Below are 22,451 nucleotides of genomic sequence, written 5' to 3' on the forward strand. Positions count from 1 at the left end.
GAATTCCCAGTCCATGTTCTTGTTCAACACAGAGTTTAAAGCATAAACAGAATGCTAACATCTCCAACAGGGAAAAGGAGGATCTCACAAAAACCTTAAACAGGTTTAATATGTGTGTGACTAGATTCTGAAAAACAAAATACACAAAGATAAAAATATTCCACAATATATGCTTCTTAAGAACTTGGTATACTTACTGCTGAAAGCTTCTCTAAGCACTCACTCTATGAATACAAAACTGTCTATACCTGAACTTGAAAGCGTCTCTCAGCAAATCCCCATGCTTTTTTTTTTTTTTTTTTTTTTTAAATAGTCCCACCCCTACCAGGGTGAACACCTGGGATTTCCAGGTGCATCCCATAAGAGGCAGCAAACAGGCACTCTGGCTCTAAGAGACTCAATTGTAGTCATGTAAGGTAAATGCACAATGAGGTAAGATATTTGGAACAGTTTCTAAAATATTTAAACTAGTGAGTGTATAGCATGTTTTCTAGGAAATGTGTGAGTATTTGGGGTCTTGTGATTCCGGTGGATTAGTTTAAATCAGCCCCCTGGCTTTGTGTATGCAGCACAAATTGTAATGGTGTTTTGTTTTGTTTTGTTTTTTGCTCTCATGTTGCACTGTAATCATTTTTCATCTGTTGTCCTTCAGTCCCTTTACTGCTGCCATAGTTTCTTTATGACACTGAATGTCTCTCATTTTGGATTATACCCCTGGTACACCAGCTTGCATTTTTCACAGCTGAATCTCATTTTATTCCCTGCCTATCTTTCTAACTTCTAGGAACAAAACCTTTTCATGCACCCTGCTGAATTAGTGGCTTGCATCCCTGTCAGCATGGAGATTGTCTAGAGGCTGGAACACACAGGGATTTGCTCTGTCTTGTTGCTACATCTGGGCTGGACACACAAGGTGGAATCCATGAAGCTACTGAAGATTTAGGTGTCTTATTTCCCCCCTGTGATCCACAGAACTCTTGCCAAACATTGTAGGGGCCATACTGGGTCAGTGCCTAAGTTTATCTTCCCCCTCCTCCCCTGGAGTAAAAGTTTTTCAGGAACTTAAGTATTTAGAACCTGGAGCATGTGTGCTGCTGTCTCACTTTAAGTGTCTGGATGCTTGTCTCCTGCCTCAGCCCCAAGGTGATGCGTGAACCCGTGGAAGACAAGTGTTCAGCTGCTTAACTCACCCAGGGGGCCCTCTGAGCATGCCTACCAGGTTGGGCCCCTTTCAAATGGCAGCTGGAGGGGGTGATGCCCACCTTATAACTTTTAGCCTAGTGGTTAGAGCCCTCACCTGGGACATGAGTTCAAGCCCTCCTCCTGGCACAGGGGGAGAGAGGATTTGAACAGGGGACTCCCCAGCAACTACATAGGCACAGAAGCCAGGAGAGGGGCTCCTACTTGTGACTTGCTTGCAGAGCTAGGTGTTTCCCTGCAGCCTGGGTTTAGGGGGAGAGAGGCTGGGGCAGTGGGTACTTAGCACATCAGCATCTCCCATTGGCTAGCTTAGGCAGGGAGCCACTTAGCATGCTAGGTGCCTTAAAATGCAAGCCACAAAAGCCATCTCTCCACATCCATAGTATAAGGAGGTTCCCAACTCGGTTTATGGATCAGTGTTGCTCCTGGGATTTTCCAGGAGCCTGAAAGCTAGCCATTGTAATGCTCTGCACTGTAATGCTAAAATCCCACTGTGGATCCCACCCACAGACTCTGAAAAAAGGGTGTTTCTTGGCTCAGTGAGGGCATTTTTGCCTTAGTACAGTCAGGGCCCAAGCATAATTTTTTGGGCCCAGTACAAACTTGTAACACAGGCCTCCTCCCACACACATACCCATGGGAGTTGCAGCCTGGGCAGGGCCCCGGTAAAGTGTACCCTTCCCCCCCCCCACCCCATGTGGGGGCCCTGAGTATAGTCCTATTTCCAAATCTGTATCCTAGGCCTTACTGAAATGAATGAAGGCTACATCATGTCCAAAAGACTAGAGGTGGGTTTTAAAGCCATCCTCCCCTGTGAACACTGTTCAATTTTGGGAAGGTTCAGATCTGGATTAGAAAGTCATCATTCGTACCTGTCCCTATAATTAGCTAAGTGAACCCCACCCCAGGCCCCCACATGGGAGGGGAAGGTTACAGTTTACTGGGAGCCAGAGGCCCTCGGGGACCAGCCCAGGCTGCAACCCCCATTACGCCCATTATGGGAGGGGACCTGAGTTAAAAGTTTGTACTGGGCCTGAAAAAAGTATGTTTGGGTCCTGCCCCTCCTGCACCCGTATTTGAACACCCTCTCCTGCCCCTTCATGTTACTGTCTAGCTTTTGGGAGTAGCCTGGTGTGGATCCAGTTCTGAATTTTGTGGCTGGTGTCCCTTCCTTACAAAGGCAATCCCTCCACAGGAGTGAAATAAATGATCTGCATCTACCCCAGAGGTGAAGTCACTGTGGGATGGATGAACATATACTAGCCTTCCAAATTGTCCTTAAAGTATAGCAGACCAGGGCATAATGTCTACTTGCTTTCCTCTTTCCTTCATGATGATGATGATGAGAAAACTGATGATATTTTAATTGTTCATCAAACAAACAACAAATACCCATGGCAAGTAGAATTTTGCAGGTCTGGCTTCTTCACGCACTTCTGGCACATAGACCCAATCTCCTGTACAGCTGCACCTGCATGGAGTCTGGACGCTTCTGGGGTGAGTAGTCTGTATTGGTGGATGTGTAGGTGGTGTAGGGACACCCCCAGGCCAACCAGCATATGCTTCTGGTTTTGAGATCGCTGATCACACTCAAGCAAACTTTAAATCCTACAATATATGTCTTCCTTGAGCCTTTCCTAGCTCCTTGAACCTTTTCCATATTTCTTTTCCTATCGCTGCTGACTGCGAGATACTGCTGGCTGCATCAAAACAGATTCCTTTACAACCATCTCGTTCTTCCTGTTTGTTTTATATAGTAGCATCTTAATCCGGTATGATCACTTCTCAAACAGTGAATTATGTTATCTCTGGCAATGAATTCTGTCCTCAGGGAGGAACACCCATCCAGTAGCTTCTATTTATGTATGCATACGTTAATAGTGAACAGCAGTGAGGAGGAAATATTGCCCGATGGTCCAATAAATAAACTACATTTTAATATTAAATAGGTCAGGCTAAATGATAATGGATCTGCACAAATGAGGGAGAGGGCTCCCTCACACACAAGGCTCCACCCACCGGAACTATCACACAGGAAGCACGCATATGGCAAATTTTGCCCTGATGTCAGTGGGAGCAGCATTGGGCCTATAGTGGTTTATTGACCTTTAACAGGAGTATATTACATTCAGTGTTTAGCTATTCGTTCCAGAGGTGATCCAAAATGGTGCATCTTCTTAAAGGGTTTCTGGTACTCAAACTTAACTGCACCCAAATGGGATTTTATGGTTTCCAAAATTTAGAAAACTGAAAATAGCTTGGAAAGAAGTATGCAAAGTTACTGTTGGAGTAAGGTGTTAGTGGGAAGACGTTAACTGATTTAGATGCCGCCTTTGTGTTGCACATCAAACAAAGATTTGAAATGCTTTTTCTTCTATTGACCTAAGGCATAGTTGAGTTGTGAAATAAAATATAGGTGTGTCTAACCACTGCAATTCTTTAACTCTTTACTTCCATCACTCTAAATGACTGTGGGGCTGATTCTGCCTCCCTTACACTAAGTAGTAACTTCATGTGTAGTTCATGAGAACTGCTTGTAAGGAAAGTTATTACTCAATGGAAGAGTAAGAGAATTGGTCCCCAGAGTATTTTTCTCAGACACCTGAGTCATTGTTTCTTTTCTGGCTTTGCCTGTTAAACTCGATCAACTACTTCCTTGAGAACAACACAGTTAAAAGTTGTTCTGGCTAGAATCCATAGGCTGCTTGAGAAAGCATTTACAAGCTTAAGGCTTTGGCAGTGGTGCAACAATTGCAGCAGCTGAGTTGTCTTCAGCATGTGCGTAAGCTCAAAATGAGAAACTACTAAGAATACAGTTGGCCAACATAATTTTTCAGTAGGAAAGTTCCTGTTCAGTATTGGTCTTCTTTGTGATGTTACTTAGGGGAATTATAAAGAAGGAGAACCTTTTGTACTGTAATCTGGCTAAGTATGTGTGAACTAGAAACTGATATTATATTGCTTAGAGTCCAACTTCTAAAATAAAAGATATGACTTCACCCACCTTGTCTCTCATTCTGAGACCTACATGGCTACAACAGCATTGCATACAAGTATATTAGTTCCCAGTTTGAAAAGTTATCCTTGTGAAAAGTCTGAATCAAGTCTGCAAAATCTTTTGTTGACCTACCTGTCAAGGGTAGTTAAGGGAAAAACTTAGAGCAGGAATTTGGGTGGAATTTGATCCTCGCTGTGTTGCTGTCAACTTTTGCATGACATGAGAGGTGGTGCTGCCGTGTTTTTCTAAGAAACCACATGGTTTATGTGTTACTCAAGGTTGTATTAGCATAGCTACTGATGTAGCTGGTAGTTTACAAGAATGTAAAAAAACATAACCCTCATACTCTTGGTGGAGATAAACTTTTCACTCTATTAGGCAGGCGACAAAACAGTTAGACCTAGGGGACCAAATTCAAGCTTGATGTGAACAGGTGCAACTCCATAACCAATGCATGTTCACATACTTAACACCAAGCCTGAATTTTCTCCAAGGAAGTGAACCTTGGGAAAAACCATGGAACAATGGAAAACTTCTAGGGGGGGAACGTCTATTTAGCAACAATTGCACTTGTACAGCATGCTAGATATTTCTATATTACTCTCCACTTAAGTATTATCAGGGACACTTGCAAAAAACCCCAAATCTTTGCTGCTTCATGTGTGGCTCTACCTTGAAAGGGTCTATATAACAATGGAACCTTTGTAACTCAATTGGTTGACTGACTGCCTGAATGATTTCAGAGTCAGATCAGTTGGCTTTAGTGACATAAGTGGGGGGAGGTTTGTTACTTTTTCATTCTTCTAGTAAACCAGAACCACCACTGCTTTGTGACTTTGAGCTGGATAGTCTTCTAGCTCTTACATGATCAGAATTCTAGTTCTAAAAGTTCTAGAACTTCTAAAGAGTTCTAGTTCCAGAACCTTTATCATTTGATATATGTGAGCCAGAAATAACCCATCTTGACTCTTCAATCCAATGGTAAATGTGCAGGGCTGACAGATATGGGGGAAGAGGGAGCCCCACTGTGGTTTTCAGAATAAAACTGCGCTTTATGCATTCAAATGCTTCTTCTGCCCACTCTCCACCTGAGGTTGTATTTCTCTTTTTGTGATGTGGTATGATCTTTTTCAACAGCAAACAATTGTTGTGCTGCAAATGAAAGATGACTTCAAGAGGCAGCAGACCCATTGCAAAAGGGGTGCTTTTGTTTCTTCAAGCAGCTTCCAGAAAAACAGTATATTACACAATTTCTATATATTCAGGCACAAACTTTAGAAACGTGTGCCTTCCTATTATAAAATTATGCTGTAGCATAGTAAGTTGCTCTTATTTTCTTCTAGACTTGTTGAAAGAGCTGAAAAAAATGTAGCTGACAGGGGAAAAACAGATGACTTGGCATGTCTCTGCTTTCTGGGACTCTGTTCCCCTATTCTTATCCTAAGACAGGGTAGTCTCAGGTTTGTACTGAACAGCAGAGGTGGTGAAGTGTGTTTCAAGCAACACTTTCCCTTGCACAAAGCTTGTTGCTTCTTTCTCTGTTGTAGGCTAAAACAACCCCCCTAGATTTCCGTAGCCCTGAAATTTGAAGAGTGTGAAATCTGGATCCAGACCCAAGCTTTGTTACTTTGGCCCATCTCAGATAAATCCAGAAGTGTAACATACCTATCACCATACTAGCTAGACACCAACTATAATAGAGTTAAATCATGTATTTGATGAAGTATTGCTTTAAAATAGTTTTCACATGGGGGAGAGGGACTCTTAAATTCATCAGGATAAGAGAAAAATCCATCCTGACTATTTTTGCTTGCAAAACAAACTTCAGGATGTACAGTGATTTTTTTTGTTTCTCACAGCATGTGTAGAAATGAAACACAAGTTGCTTTTTGTAACTTGTGAATCAAATCAGATTTTTTTTGACTCTGCTGCAGTTAAATAGTCTTGTGAGCTACTGTATGGCACAGCCCCCACAGGGCATCTTTTTGAAAGGAATGGTTCTGTTAAAATAAGACTCCTTTTTTCTCAGTGGGAATGTCAGTTATTCCCAGCAGTGACATCATGGCCTTCTTCTACATTCCCACACTTACAAAGGCATTTATTGATGGGTATGACATTTGCCTGTTAATGCTTTCATTGTTTCCAGCACTTCATTTGGGTCTTTGTTTGAACCTGAAAAAACCCCAAAACCAGAGGCAAACTATATTATGAAAGAGGGAGAGAGAGTAGAATCCAGGACCTCTAGTTATTTACAGGGACATAATTTTCTGTGGGGGTGCTCCCAAATGGTTTATGATGTCACTTTCCCAAGGCTCTGCTATCTGCTCATTGCCATAACTCACCTCACCGTGCACTTTGATAGCTGGTTAATGTAATACCAGGATCCAGCATGGGTTTTTATTATATACAATAATGGCTCCTCTTAACAAAGGAAGGGGAGCTGTCATCATTCCTGCATATATGAGCAAACTCAGAGTGGATCCTGAGCCCACAGAAAATTCCCTCTGCAGGGAGAGAAGTTGGGAAGAAGCTACTCTCTGCAGCATGCTCCTTTTAAAAATGGCAGAGATCGAAGTGGTTATCCCTATTCCTTGTAGCATCCACCTGCCTTGGGGAAGGGAGTGTGTGTGAGTGAGAGAGAGAGAGAGAGAGATGAGCTGTAGTGCTCTGGGGGAGGAGAGACACAACCAGCAGAGCAGTGGGAAGTGAGCAGAGGTTCTTGGTCCCATTGAATGGGAGTGTTCTTGAAAAATAAGGTTCACAGTGTTTGCAGGCTGTGTCACTCCATGGTGGGATAAATCTTTACCGCACACAAGGAGCACAGGTCAGGGAACTCTGCAGGTGAACTGTGTGGAGATTCCTGAACCCTCCATGCCCCTTCTATTGTTTTATTGCCCTAGATATGGGATGGCCCATCCTCTTTAGGGGACTGAATTTTTCTGCACACTATCTGTAACTCTTCCAGGGGCGTGTCTTCTGGAAAACTCTGTTTACAGAGAATCTTTGTACATACCTTATTAAATAGATCCTAACAAACACATTGCATTTAATGGAATCTGTGGACCCCTCTTAAGATTTCATTTGGCTGGCAGTCTGGACAAAGCAATGCTCTGAGGGGTAATAAAAATACAATATTTGCCTGTTAAAGGTAAATTAAAGCCTCATTTTAGAACGGTAACAGCTACTTATCTATTACCCACTGTAGCTGTTAAACCTCAGTGAACCTACTTAAAAGAAAAGAATTAAACCCATAGGGTCTGATTCTCCTTTCTACCATTTTTAGGCCCTGAGCCAAAAAAATAATTCAGTATGAGTAGTCCTATTGACTTCAGTGGGAAGGCTCATGAGCACATGCTTAGCTTTAAGCATAAGTGTTCTGGATCAAATTCTTAAGCCTTGTCTGCACTTATAACTATACTGGCAAAACTTTTACTAGTGGGGGAAAAAATGCTTTTGCTGATATTGCTTACTCTGATTTGGTGAAGCACTGTGTCTACGCTGGGGCTTTGGCTGCCATAGCTATGGCAAAAAAATAAGTCCCAACTCTAACCAACAGAGCTATATTAGAAAAACTTTTAAGTGCAGACGTGGCTTTACTCCAATGTAACTCCACTGATTTCTTCAGTGGAGTTACTCCTAATTTGCACCTGGCTAAATGAGATCAGAATGAAGCCCATAATTAAGGCTAAGATTTAGTCATGGGTATTTTTAGTAAGTCATGGACAGGTCATGGGCAATAAACAAAAATTCACGGCCCGTGACCTGCCCGTAACTTTTACTAGAAATACCCATGAATAAATCTTTGCTGCTCCCAGACAGCCTCTGGGGCCTGCTCCCAGATGGCCCCTGGGGCCGCTGCTCTGGCCACCCGCAGGGTTGCCCCTGGGACTGCTGCTTGCGTGGTCCTTGGGCCAAGCCACACTGGCTGCTGTAGCTGCGGAGGTTGCAGAAAGTCTCAGAATCCATGACTTCCGTAACCTCCATGACAGGCTCACAGCCTTACCCATAATTTACAAATTCCAGGTGTTAAAAGTTTCTCCTTAAATTTTCCAGGAGTTAAGATTCTTAGGACCAAATGTTGCAAGATCTTGAGTGCTCCTTGTAAAGTGTGGAGCACTCCAACTCTCACTGAGGTGAATGAAAACAAAGGAAGGTGCTGAGTATCTTTCAGCGCTGGGCTCCTAGTCCTCAAGAAAATTGTTGGAGTTGGAATGGGTCCAGAATTTAATCTAGCAGGGAAAAATGAATAAATACAAAACAAACATTGTCAAATACTTTCCTATCATTTTATTTACTTTTTAAAAAAGTCTTTCCGTTGACGTTAATGATACAGCTTTGCAGAAGCCTGAGAATGATGGCCAGAATATTCCAACATGCGTACCCAAAGGACATGTTTAGGCACCTACATATAAGTGGTTTAATTTTTTTTTCTTTTGGAGCTGGTGAGCACCCACAAATCCCAGTGAAGTCCATAGGCGCAGCTGGGGCTCAGCTTTTGTGAAAATCAGGCCGTTTTCAGGGAGAGATCTAATTATGGATTGAAGGGCCTAACTCTAGACTCCGGCATTTGAAAGCTTTGACTAGTATTTCTTTCTTCCTCATTGGTCAGACATAAGAGGTTAATACGATCTTTTCCCCAGTAAAGAGCTGCATTGAAATGTCAGCTGAAATTAGCATGGCTCTTTTTGTTGTTTTTGTTTCTGTTTTGGATACTGCTTTGTATGTAGGCAGCATTGAGAATATCACCAAAAGGTCACCTCAGATCTGTAAATAAAGGTTATTAATTAGCTTGTGCTTGCTTTGTGTGGTTGACAGACTCTGAAGCAGCGGAGATCAAATCACTGTACACAATCCTACATGAACAGTGGCTGTTAATTTTTGTTTATTTCTTGGTGATGGAATGGTCACCCTTTTAAAAGAGAGATTTGTAATGTGAAAGGCATTCCCCTATCAGAGTCTTAATTTTAAGGTAGGTCTGATTTTGGAGCCTACTATAAGTTATTCTACTTTATATTGACCATTTAATTGACCAGAACTTTTTTTGTATAAAGGGAATGAATAAAGTGACTAACTTTTATTTTGTGTCTAGTTAACATACATAATCTGTGACTGGCTTGGTATAGGTGTATACATTACAGCAGGCAGACGACAGGCATGCAGCAAATCTGCTTGTTTTAGATTTGCCAAGTAGACCGATCAGTGTGGATCAGGATACAATGGATACTGACTACAAGAGCAGGATGCTGGTAGGTATGGTTGGGAAGAAGATCATGGGAGCACCACGCTAGAGAGAGGGATGATAATGGGAAGAGGCGGACCTAGCAGTAAGGAGGGAGCAAGGCCTACTTAAAATGGCCTCTATCAGGGGACAGCAGTCATTTTACATATTCAGTTTAATATATGTTAAAAAAATTGCATTTTGTACAAATATGAATCCATTGAAGTGGGCAGATTCTATTACAAATGGATTCTGATTCAAGGAATTATCACATTCCTTACAAACAATGAAGAGAACAGGTGCTGTTAGACCACACACCATTCCTACAACTAGAGGAAGGAAAGAAAGCCTTACCGTCTTTCCAGAGCGTATCCCCTCTGGGCTGATATGACTTCAGCAGGGCTACTTACTTGTGAGGATTGCTTCTCATGTGAGTAATCATCTGCTGGATCAAGCTTTTTATGGAGCCTTTAGCAGTAGGTTGGGCTTTTAATACTAAAGTTATAGGTGTGTTTTGTCTCTGCCTTGATGCGCTCACGTGCGCTCTCTCTCTCTCAGGCCTTGGGCAAGTCACTTGTTTTTGTTATTAGCTGTTTGTACAATGCCATACACATGTAGGTGGGGCAATGTATGGCATATATAGACACATGAGGACAGTTCTTGCTGGACAAGTAGATAGCATGACCTAGTGGATAGAGCACTGAGCTGAGACTTGGGTAATTGGGGTTCTAGTCCCAGTTTGCTACTGGATTGCTGGGTGACCTTGAGCAAGTCAAATCACTGTGTGCCTCAGTTTCCCCATCTTGGGATAATGCTACTGACCCCCTTTGTAAAGCATTTTGAGATCTACTGATTAAAAGTGCTATGGAGCTAGGTGGTGGTTGGTATACCAAGAATTTACAATCCAAAGTAACATCTTTCACTTCCCTAAATGTAAAAAATGAGGCTTATGAAAATTACCAGCTTGAGAATTAGTAATTTTTTAAAGCAGAAATTTGAAAAGAGGAAAAATAGAAGTTCTAAGTATTGGTTATTAGCCTGGCATTCAGAACATGAAATACTATCTATTTATGCAAATCAGGGGAAAGCATATTTGACTTTTATTTATTGATCTTGACATCTGGTGTGGCATTTTAATAGATCTGTAAATTCAAGAAAAAGTTGTACAAGGTAACATACAGGACCTTCATAAGCATAATTTGTACCATGCATATCCAATCTCATTTCATGCTGCACTTGTCAAGATGAAACCTCTGGCTTTCACTTTTGCATGGGGTACCTACAGAACTGCCAACACACTAAAGATAGAAATGCTTTCAACAGAAGTGAGTTGGGCAGAGGAAAGGAAATCAAATCTGTTTCCTGTAATTTCATTGTCAATGGCGAGATGGACCCAAATCTTTCACTTTAGTAAGACCTCATTCTATGGGAATATTCCCACGAAGCTTTCAGGATTAGAACATAAAACTGCCATATTGGGTCAGACCAATGGTCTGTCTAGCCCATTATCCTGGTACCAGGTGTTTCAGAGGGAATACTTAGAACATGGCAATTATTGAGTGATCCATCCCTGGTCATTCAGTTCCAGATTCTGGCAGGTGAAGGTTTAGGGATGCCCAGAGCATGGGGATTGCACCCCTGATCATCTTGGCCAATAGCTATTGATGGACCTATCTTTCATGAACTTAACTAAAATCTCTCTTGAACCCAGTTATACTTTTAGCCTTCTCAATGTCCCCTGGCAACAAATTCCACAGGTTGACTCTGCATTATGTGAAGAAGTACTCCCTTAATATATGAGATCCTTCCAAATCCTAGATCTGTAGGGCTGGAAGGGATCTCTAGGGACCCCCAAGAAGTCATCTAGTCCATTCCAGGGCCCTGAGACAGGACCAATATACCTAGACCATTCCTGACAGATGTTTGCCTTACCTATTCTTGAATATCTCCAATGACAGGGGTTCATGACCTCCCTAGGTAGCCTGTTCCAGTGCTTTTCTATCACTAGTTAGAGAATTTTTCCTAATATCTAAGCTAAATCTCCCTTGCTGCAAACTAAGTTGATTACTTCTTATCCTAGCCTCGGTGGACACAGAGAAGAATTTGTCACAGTCCTCTTCATAACAACCTTTTACATATTTGAAGACTGTTACTGTGTCCTCTCTTCAGCCTCCATTTCTTAAAATTAAGCATGCCCAAATCTCTCAACCTTTCTTCCTAGGTCAGGTTATCTAAACCTCTGCTCAGATTTGTTCTCCTCTGGACTCTCTTCAATTTGTTTACATCTTTTTCAAAGTGTGGTGCCCCAAACTGGACATCGTACTCCAGTTGAAGCCTCACCAGTGCCAAGGAGAATGGAACAACTACCTTCTGTGTCTTATGCATGGGTGGTGGGTGAAGCTTCCCTGTGGGGATGCTAGCTCCCCATCCTGCATCTTCCACCCACAGTCCTGCCCACACTTCACCCCCTGCTCTGCTCCAGGCCCCAAGGGGGGGCTTGGTGGAGGGGGAAGGAGAGGAGGGACACATGGGGAGCAGTGGTGGGGAGAGGCAGCGGGAAGGAACCAGCAAGTGGCATGGGGATCTGTAGGAAGCTGCTGTGGCCTCCCGTGGAGCCAGAGCCTGAAGAAGGACACCAGCGCTCTGATTGGCTCAACTCACGCCCTGCCCCGGAGTCTGCCCGGCAACAAGGGACCCGGGCTGTGATAGAACCATCCAGCCAGGCCAATTGGCAGCCGCGGGGCGGAGCCCCAACAGGAAGGGGAAGTACAAAAGCCTGGCCCCTCAGCTCAGTAGGGCCCAGACTGTTGCCAGAGGGAGACGTGCTGCCCCACCAGCAGAGGCCTAGGCTAGAGCCTAGCCGCCGCCGACGAACCCCGGCCCTACCTGGGCCCAGGGATTGGATAGGGCCCTCGAGAAACTGGACTAGGCAACCCGGCCAGGACGACTGGGCCAAGTTACCCCAATCCCGGGACCGTGCTTGGGAACCCCCAGATGGGGCTGAGACCCCAGAGCAGCCCAAGTGGCGGGCACCCCCGGAGGCCGGGCCAGATTTGGAGGAACTGCCGGTCGCTGAGCCCCTCCCTGCAGCGGGACAGGACTTGGAGGAGCTGCCCGAGGCTGAGCTGCTCCCAACATACAACGACCTGGAGGAGCTGCCCCCTGAGGAGGAGCTTCCTGCCTTACCCCCGGTCGATCAGGCGCTATCCCAGGTGGACTATTCTCACGGCACAGAGGAGGCAGGTACTTGGGTCAGTGGGGAGGAAGTAGCCCAGGGACAGCCATGGCCTGTGGCTGAAGCCGCATCATAGTCGGTGTGTTGCGGCGGGAGCCCTGCCGACGCAGTGGCAGCCGCTTCTGCCACTGCTAGGGCCCTGGGCTGGGACACAGTGGAGACGAGTAGGCCTGCGTCCCCCTCCCCTTCCCCCTTGTCCCTAGCCACCCCAGGAGAATTGCTCTCCTGACCCCGCCTGAAGCCGTTGTCACCTCTGCTGACCCTGCCTAAGGGTTAGAACACCTGACTCCTGGTTCGCTCGCCCTGCCTGAGGGCTTGAGCGATCTGCTCACCCTGCTCAAGGGTTGGAGCACTTGACTCCTTGCTCACTCACCCCGACTGGGGGCTTGAGTGGTAGACTGAGTGCTCGCCCCACATACGGGCGAACTACCTAGACTGATCTCTCGCCAAACGCGAGCTATTCCCCTGTGTAGGAAGCCGCTGTGGCCTCCCGCGGAACCGGAAATGCTTACAGGATCTCTGAAGAGGGAGGTGGAGTGCTGAAGAGGAGTAGCCAGGGAGAGGCAGGCAGAGAGGCTGAGCTTTTATATGCGCCATGCAGGTTCCCAGGTGGTTGAGGAGGTGGTATCTGCTACTCTGCTTCCCGGGTTCATCAGTAATTTCCCTGGGATGTCCAAGGGACACGGGAAGCTGAGTAGCAGATACTGCTGTCTCAGCTGCCCGAGGACCTGCAAGATAAGATAAGCAAAGACTTCTAGCAGAAGCCCACTCCCAGCACGGAAGGGAAGAGGCGGGGCTACCATGGCCCAGGTGTCCGGCGGCAGGTTGGTGGCAGCTGTGCCAGGGGAGGTCAATTATACCTACTACTCCTGTAAATTCATACTGTTCATTCACTCCAGAATGATGCTTGCCTTTTTCACAGCAGCATCACACTGTTGACTCATTCAGTTTGTGATCCGTTATAACCCCTGCGTCCCTTCCAGTTATTCCCCATTTTGTATTTGTGCATTTGATTTCTTTTTTCTTTCCCTTCATAAGTGTAGTACTTTGCACTTGTCTTTATTAAATTTCATCTTGTTGATTTCAGACCAATTCTCTATTTTATATATTTGGGGAACCCAAATAGACTAGAGATTTCAGGGTAAATTAATTAGTACTGCATGGGTTTTGCTGATGCATTAATGGGCCTTATCGATGCTGTAGGAACGTGGCCAGATTACTAGGAAGGAGTATAAAGATACTGTTCTAGCATACAGGAGTGAAATCAGGAAGGCCAAAGTACAATTGGAGTTGCAGCTAGCAAGGGACGTGAAGGGTAACAAAAAGGGTTTCTACAGGTATGTTAGCAACAAGAAGCTGGTCAGGAAAAATACAGGCCCCTTACTGAATGAGGGAGGCAATTTAGTGACAGATGATGTGGAAAAAACTGAAATATTCAATCCTTTTTTGGGCCTCTGTCTTCATAGACAAGGTCAGCTGTCAGACTACTGCACTGGGCAGCACAGTATGGAGAGGACGTGGGCAGCCCTTAGTGCTGAAATAACAGGTTCAGGACTATTTAGAAAGGCTGGACATGCACAAGTCCATGGGGCTGGATGCAATGCATCTGAGGGTGTTGAGGGAGTTGGCTGATGTGATTGCAGAGCCATTGGCCATATCTTTGAAAACTCTTGGTGATTGGGGGAGGTCCTGGATGATTGGAAAAAGGCAAATATAGTGCCCATCTTCAAAAAAGGGAAGGAGGAGGATTTGGGGAATTACAGACCAGTCAGCCTCACTTCAGCAAGTTCCTAGATGACACTAAGCTGGGGGAGTGGTAGATACCTTGCAGGGCAGGGATAGGATACAGTGTGACCTAGACAAATTGGAGGATTGGGCCAAAAGAAATCTGATGAAATTCAACAAGGCCAAGTGCAGAGTCCTCCACTTAGAACGGAAGAATCCCATGCACTGCTACAGACTGGGGACTGACAGGCTAGGCAGCAGTTTGGCAGAAAAGGAGCTGGGGTTACAGTAGAGAAGAAGCTGGATATGAGTCAACAGCGTGCCCTTATTGCTAAGAAGACTAATAGCATATTGGGCTGCATTAGTAAGAGCGTTGCCAGCAGATCGAGGGAAGTCATTATTCCCCTCTATTCAGCACTGGTGAAGCCTCATTTGGAGTACTGTGTCCAGAAAGGATGTGGACAAATTGGAATGAGCCCAGTGGAGGGCAACAAAAAAAGATTAGGCGGTTGAAGACCATGACCTATGAGGAGAGTCTGAGGGAACTAGGCTTGTTGAATCTGCAGAAGAGAAGAATGAGGAGGGATTTGATAGTAGCCTTTAACTTCTTGAAAGGGGGTTTCAGGGAGGATAGAGCTAGGTTGTTCTCAGTGGTGGTAGATGACAGAACAAGAAGAAATGATCTCAAGTTGCAGTGGGGGAGGTCTAGGTTGGATATTAGGAAAAACTTTTTCACTAGGAGGGTGGTGAAGCACTGGAATGGGTTACCTAGGGAGGTGGTGGAATCTCCGTTTTTAAGGCATGTCTTGATAAAGCCCTGGCTGGGATGATTTAGTTGGGGTTGGTCCTGCTTTGAGCAGGGGGTTGGACTAGATGACCTCCTGAGGTCCCTGCCAACCCTAATCTTCCATGATTCTTTATTCCTTAATCAGCTGAAATGGTGGGAAAAGGGTCTCTGTCTTGAGTGATGCAAGGCACTTCATTCCCCTTCATCCTCACGAGAATTGAACCCAGGCCTCCCATACAGGAATGAGGAGGATTACACTGGGCTGGCCCTAGAAATAGCATTGCACGGTTATTTGCACCTCAGAACAATATTGGGTGTATTTATATCTTGGTTTACACTAATTATTAAAGCAAATTGCTGTATGCATTTTCCAAAAATTGCTTAGCATTTTTTATGCGGTAGGTAGATTGATGCACAATACAAATTGTTCCTACAGTTGGAAAACTCAAAAATCATTTCCAAAATCTAAATAACTTGGCCATGCCTTAAATATTTCCTAGCCTTACAACATTACTGCTCCTGTGGAACCACCAAAACTCTGGCAATTACCAAGAACTTTGAGTAGCAATAGTAGCTGTCACGTGAGAGGTAACCGTTCCCTGTTGTGTTACTATTTAACTTGGAACAGAGTAGCTGTATTTCTCTGTTAGCATTACAAAAACACTTATTATCAAATGTCAGTAGATCCCAACCCAGCTTAGCCTAGAGGGCTGTCAGTAGGTCTCTGGCTCTGGCAGTGTCTGTAAATGTAGCTTTGTATTACCAGGTCACATTCTAAAATACAGTGCTCGGGCTTATGGGATTAAACTCCTGATCATACCTCGTTGAACACTGCTCAGTTCAGTGCAGGAGCACCACTCATGCGCCATCCCTCTCAACAGGCACAAGCTACATGCCAAGATGTATTTGATTCTCCCTTTTGTAGCTCTCCTTTGTACTCAGATCAGACAGTTAAATGTTTCTTGCATTCGCATGGAATACAATCCTAGCAAGAGAAATACACTGCTGAGTTAAAACTATTATTTCCAAGTATCATGGTTACCCCTAGAGAAGGGACTGCACCAATCCCTCGTGCACACCTCTTTGCAAAGTATGGATTCAGGTCTGGACTCTGTCCAGCACTTACCATCAACACTGCACATAAACTCAACATCCAGCTGAGAAAAATCAGGGCTGGTTTCAACTCGGATCCATTTCAAATTTCTATCCAGCTTTTTATTTTCTGGGTTCAGTTATTCTGATAAAGTGGAAAATATTTCATTTATGGCCAAGTTCATGTTTTGGTTCTTCAGTGTTGCTTAAGAAAAAGAAAATTCCATTTGTGCATACTTAAGTGATCTTATTTTCCCCCTTCACTTCTAGAAACCTTTGAGTCTGTTCCTCCCTACCTTTGGTCCAGCCTCTTCAGCAATGGAGACCTTTGCTGGAGCTGTAGAAAGGTCCTCTCTCCTAACCGGAGTGATGGGGGAGGAAAAAGGAAAGAACTGATGTCTTTAACTCAATTCCTTAGCACAAGCTATCATGGCACTCATAGGAGTAAGATGTCTATGAAGTGCGTGTGCATGTGTGTTGGGGGGGAGGGCAATATCTACTTTAGGAAGGCCAGTGGGGAGGTTTTTGTATCAAGATAGATGTTGGGGGTTAGGATGAAAGCATTTGCAGCTGTGATTTTTTTTTTTGGGGGGGGGGAGGGAAGGGAAGAGGAATTAGCATTTAGAAAGATTTAGGTGGAAGATATATGGCAGGATATGGGCATGACCCAAATGTGTGAGGTGAGAGAGCCCCAAAGTCCTATTTTACAAATGCCCAGGAATGGAATGGAAAGGCCATTCTGGCCAATACACCAAAGATTGAACTGGGGATCTCCGGTGGTAAGAATATGGGTGTCTGCAGTTTGAGCTAAAGAACCAAGCTTTGAAGGTAGTGGCAGTAACACTCTCATCCTCCATGAATTGGGTAAATAGAATCACACACAAAACAGTCAGACTGACCCAGTGAGTTCTAGAAATCCCCGGCCCAGGATCTGCACCGTATTTGTACCACTGATAAAGATCTTTAGCAATAGTCGGTGAAGTGATTGTATATTAATCTTGCATTTTGGGGAACTGTCTTGTCATCCAAAAATCCAAAAAAAATTTTTGTATTGCACTTGATGATGTGAAATGGTTCTACTTCTGACTACTTGCCTGACTTCTCCTGTGTGAGCTTTTCTTTCAGAAAAGTGATTCAACAAATATAGGTGAAAGGTTGCTGCTTTGCAGGAAGTCAACGAGTGTAGTTCAACACGTTTTCCTTTTCCCCCAGTTTTTTTTTTTTTTTTGCGAGTGTTGAATCATCCCTCAGACTGCTATCAGCCTGCCTTTTGAATGGCTAATGGGAAAATTGTCCATTACTGGCTGAGCTGCTCTTATTTTGAAAACATTAAACATATGCTAATTAAGGAAAAAATTCTAATTAAACATAAAATTTATTTTACATCTAGAAGATACCAACTGCTTTAGCTTTGGTATTACTGAAAAGATGAAAATTTGGCCTGTCTGTCTGTGTCTACACACACACACACACACACAGCACTTAGGTTATTCGTATTTAGTTACTCAATGGGGGGTTAATTTCAACAACCCAAAACTGGAAATTTTAACCTAACTTTCCAAGTGTGATGAGCACTTGCAGCTTCCATTAACTTTAAGGGGATTTGTAGGTGTATTGCACTTCGGACCTAGTTGGCCTGAATGATTGATTTCAGAAGTGTGGGGCTAAGATAGGTGTGACTCATCCTCGTACTTCTGTCATAGCCATAACCCCTTCCACCACTTGTGATTTAAAAATAAGCACCTCTTGATTGGGCTTCTTTTTCCGGCTTTCCTTTCTGAATTGGACAGATAATCTACTACCATCAGACTTTTCAGAGGAAAGTCTACCTTGATTTGCACCCAGGGAATCCCAATGAATTTGCAAATTGAACCATTTGGGAGGAGTGGTTGTAATGGATCCAACTCACATCCATGTCATAAGTTTGTCTATGATACTTCCTGTTTCTACATCCATTTATTTCGTGACAGTCTCTCCTGTGCTCCTCAAGCCCTTCCGTCATGACTCCTCATTAGAGTATGCAGAAAAAGAATTCCCAATGCAGCATTTCTAGTAGCTGAAGGAAGCAGTGATTGCGTGTATTTTGCAATAATATCTAATATTCTGCTGTAACTGGCTGTTAGCGAGACCCCCAGGAAAGATGATAGAAAGGTTCTGTTACTTGGGACTGGGAGACCAGAGTTCAATTCCCTGCTCAACCACAGACTTCTATGGGAACTTAGACAAGTTGTTTTTAGAGCTGATCTACATTTGAAATTCTGCAGTGCTTCAGTGTAGCCAATACATATGCCAATGGGCAGGATTCTCCAGTCAGCGTAGTCTCCAGTCAAGAGGTGGTAGCTAGGTTGAGAGAAGAATTCTTCCTTCAGCCTAGCGTGGTCAATGCCAGGGGTTAGGTTGTCTTAACTATGTCACTGAAGGCTATGGATTTTTTTCACACCACTGAGCAATGTAGCGGGGTCAATCCAACTTTTTTGTGTAGACTAGGCCTTGGTCTCTATGTGCTTCTGTTTTCCCTATTTTACAGATGGAGAACAGCATTCCTCTGCCTTCAGGGAAGTTAGGATAAATACATTCAAAATTGTAAGATGCTCAGATACTACAGTAGTAGGGCCATATACTTACCATTTTTTTTTTTTTTTTTAATTTATCCCGAGCATGGGGAAAACAAGGTGTGAAAAGGACCCAATTATTCAGGTGTCGAAAAATCCGGTTTCTAAATTTTTGTCACTTATCACATATTATGTAATTCGGTGTTTGACATTTTTGCTAGCTCTTGTCAGTTGGAAGGAGAACATAAGCATGAGAAATGGAAAAAGAACAATTCTACAATGAAATGGTTATTTCAAGTAGCTGTACCTTTTTTGCAAGCTATAACTATGTGACTCCACTGGATTAATATTGAGGAATGCTAGAATTACATGATTGCTATTAGAAAATGAAATATGTTAGTGTTCCTGCTTGTATTACAATTACAAATATGCATACACCCCAGTCCCAAAATGCAGAGTACTCATACAATGTGGTGGTTAACTTTTTGTATAAGTAATTTCTATTTTGTTGTCTTTTTACACCAGGATATTTTGAAACTTACATAGAATGAAAAGTTCTTCAGACTTCCAATAAATTGTATTCAATTTTACTTATAAAATAAAGAAAACTGTCTCCTCACTGGAACAATTACCCACAGTCCTCTAAAGTACCCTCATGGCACATGGTCCTACACAGTGTCCCTCAATGCTAGATTTTGCATTTGGACCTAGGAGTTAGCTGAAATATGTGCAAAGCCTCATGTAATCTCTCACACACAGATCTTCATCATGCTGCCCTTACTTTATGTGAGTAGTCAAATCAATGACTCTGTGCGCCTAGTTCTTCAGCCTTTCCACATACATAAACTGATGCGGCTGAAGTCAGCAGATATGCATGCTCACAATGCCCACTGGAAGCCCTAATACCAACTGAAGTAAATGAAGAGATTTGCTTAAGTCTGAGCTACGGGACTGGGCCCAAAGTCAGCTCAATATCCACTTATTCCAGGTTGCAAAGTGCAAATTTTTTTTGGCATAAACCACCTGATTTATAGCCAAATATGCCCCTTAAAGTTTTATTATTTTCCATTTTTGACCATCAAGACATCTACCTGGATCTTGAGGAAGATGGCTGGTTACTGATATTTTGGCTTGGAAGTATCAAATTTTTATCAGTAAATGTCAGTAAACATTGATTTCACTGTACATGCGCAAACTGATGGAAAAATATTTCATAGGTGCAGATGGGCAAAACACAAAAAAGTCTTGAACTGAAAGTAAATATCCTTAACTCAAACTCTGTACACTTTGATGTTGACAATTTGTGTTTTAACAATTATACAGCTTTAACTTCTTGAATCTCTACTTCTACGGTCATTAAATTGTCTGACTTTCCCTCCTCCCCAATCTTTTGTAACTGTGAAAATCTATAAAAATGCTTAAAAATAAACATACAGACTATCAGTTGAAATTATACAAAAAGTAGACTGTCAAGCCTATTAATATTTTTAGTTTTCAAAGGTGGTGTAGGCTTGTTGCCGCTCTGGTCTAAATTCAACTCCTCTGCAATAGCATAGGACTCCAAGAGGGAAGATTTGGAAAGAGGAAGATAGTATAGCCTTCCTTCTACTGAGGTCCTGCAGGCAACCGTTCTAGCCCCCAAAATAAGAGGGCTGTAAATGATGCGCGTAAGGCAGTCATGCTATAGGCGGATGCTCTGGATCCCCATCTGGAACATAAAGCTGCCCACCACAGTGGAACCTCTGGGGAAATGTGATGCTGGAAACAACACTTGCCCTCTTTCAGTGCTGAAATCTCCATGTGGTACAGCAGGCCACACTATTGCAGGCCCAGGTGGGAGTCGGGGGTTGAATCTGGTCCAATATGTGGTGTCAGTTGCATTAAATTCCACAAGTAGAAGCTGACCCCTCTTGAACAACCTTCCTGTGATCACAAAATGGAACTATTACAAAACAAAATGCAAAGCTGTAACCCGTTGCAATATGTAACTACCTTTTATTTTTCGTTTTAGTTTTTGTACCGAGAAGGGAGCAATTGAGGCTGCCATTTCTCTTTGTTGAGGGTCCTGGATAAAAGATGCAAGGATGGAGTTGGATTGTTGCCTAGCAAATGCGATGCTGTTAGTTTGAGCTGCTGCTCAGGACTATTGAAACTGACAAGGAAGACTGCTCTAAATTGCAGGAGATATCTGATTTAAGAACAAAGGAGAAAAGCAATTGCTCAGGCAAAGACTGAGAAGAAGAAAGCAATAGGGAAAAATACATAGAAAGCAGATTTGAAATGTATCAGGAAAAAGTGTGGGTTTGAACATGTAATCCAAAAAGTGAGGATGGGGGGAGAAAGTAAATATCTGATTATTAGTAATGCTGCATTTCTAACAACAAACATTAAAAAATAGTGAGTGAGGCCCCCCAAATATTGAGATTTAAAAATAATTGTGTGGGTTTTCTTTGCCTTCTTGTGTTGGAGCCTTTAGGGTGCATTTGGATCATGTTTTCAAGCTGTTCTCTACCACTGAGGGCTATAAACTTGGGTTTTTTTGGACGGGGGGTGGGGAGAAATGTGAGGTTCTTCTGCAATCACATCTCCAGGAGCTGGGGCTTTAAGTAAAATATCAAAAGATGTCAACTTTGATGGTTTTAAAATCACACAACAGTGGGACTCGTAACAAATTTTGAAAAATGCATAAATCGAGTCAAGGACTGACTTAAATATGAAATAATCCATTAAGAACCACGACAAAAGATGAAAATTGTGAGCTAGATGGTGACATTGTGCTTACACTGGGCAGAACCTAATCTTCCCACTGCTGCAGGGAGGGAATGAACTGTGACAGGTCTGACTGAACCCTGCGTAGTGTATGTTCCCTGGTGCATTGATGCAGCTTGGCTGGCTGGCATGTTTGAGGGCTTGGAACCCACTTCCACTCTGCTTGCCCCTGTCCCCTAATGCCCAGCTACACAAGGGAGTGCTATAACTGCTCTGTAGAATCAGCTTGCTGTCCAACGCTGCTATCCAATATCCAGGCACTGCACTGACCGCCGGGAAGATCAACATTCTCTTATGGAACCTTACCTCCTCTCTGGTAAATCAGAACCCGCAACGCTTCCCTACACTGCTCCGCTATAGTGACTCAGACCAGCCCTGAAGGGACTACCTCCTAGGGAATGCGTGTGTAGATTAGTCTCTAGTCTCATGAAATCCTTGGCCTCTCTATTGAGGCCATTAGCATCAGGTGGGACTGGGACATCTGTGATGTGGATGCTTGTCCGCTAGGAAGAGACGGAGACAGTCAAACCCTCCCCCAGAGACCAGGGAACAGCTCTTTAATGGAATAGTCATGCCATTGGCGCCACAGGTAAAGTGGCAAAAGCTTTTTGTTAAAAGCCTCCTTCAGTGGGAGCAGGATTGGACCTTGAGGGCCCGTACACTGAGAGGAAAACAACACATTTCGCTCACTGGGGGAATAGCTGCCATAGGCAACTGTTCAAATAAAAAGCTAGGCACTCCATGAACTGTCCTGCAGCCCCTGACAGCAGGAACAGCCTGAACTCTGCTTTCCAGAGCTCAGTTATTTATGATCTAGGCCTGTGCGAGTTTTCAGTGCTTGGGAGGACGAGTATCCTCCTTTGAAGGTTTTTCCT

General features: G+C 43.7%; 1 long non-coding RNA gene across 1 annotated transcript; it reads left to right on the top strand.

Annotated features, from left to right (window-relative positions):
* Positions 1 to 395: 395 nt before the first annotated feature.
* On the top strand, positions 396 to 22,033 carry LOC137151084 (uncharacterized). Its single transcript, XR_010919166.1, has 3 exons — positions 396 to 432; positions 2,616 to 2,697; positions 20,819 to 22,033. It is a non-coding gene; the product is annotated as an uncharacterized lncRNA (long non-coding RNA).
* The last annotated feature ends 418 nt before the right edge of the window (positions 22,034 to 22,451 follow it).

Source organism: Emydura macquarii, unplaced genomic scaffold, assembly GCF_026122565.2.
Source record: "Emydura macquarii macquarii isolate MOO-44397 ecotype Brisbane River unplaced genomic scaffold, CSIRO-AGI_Emac_v2 contig_1043, whole genome shotgun sequence".
NCBI classification, from domain to species: domain Eukaryota; kingdom Metazoa; phylum Chordata; order Testudines; family Chelidae; genus Emydura; species Emydura macquarii.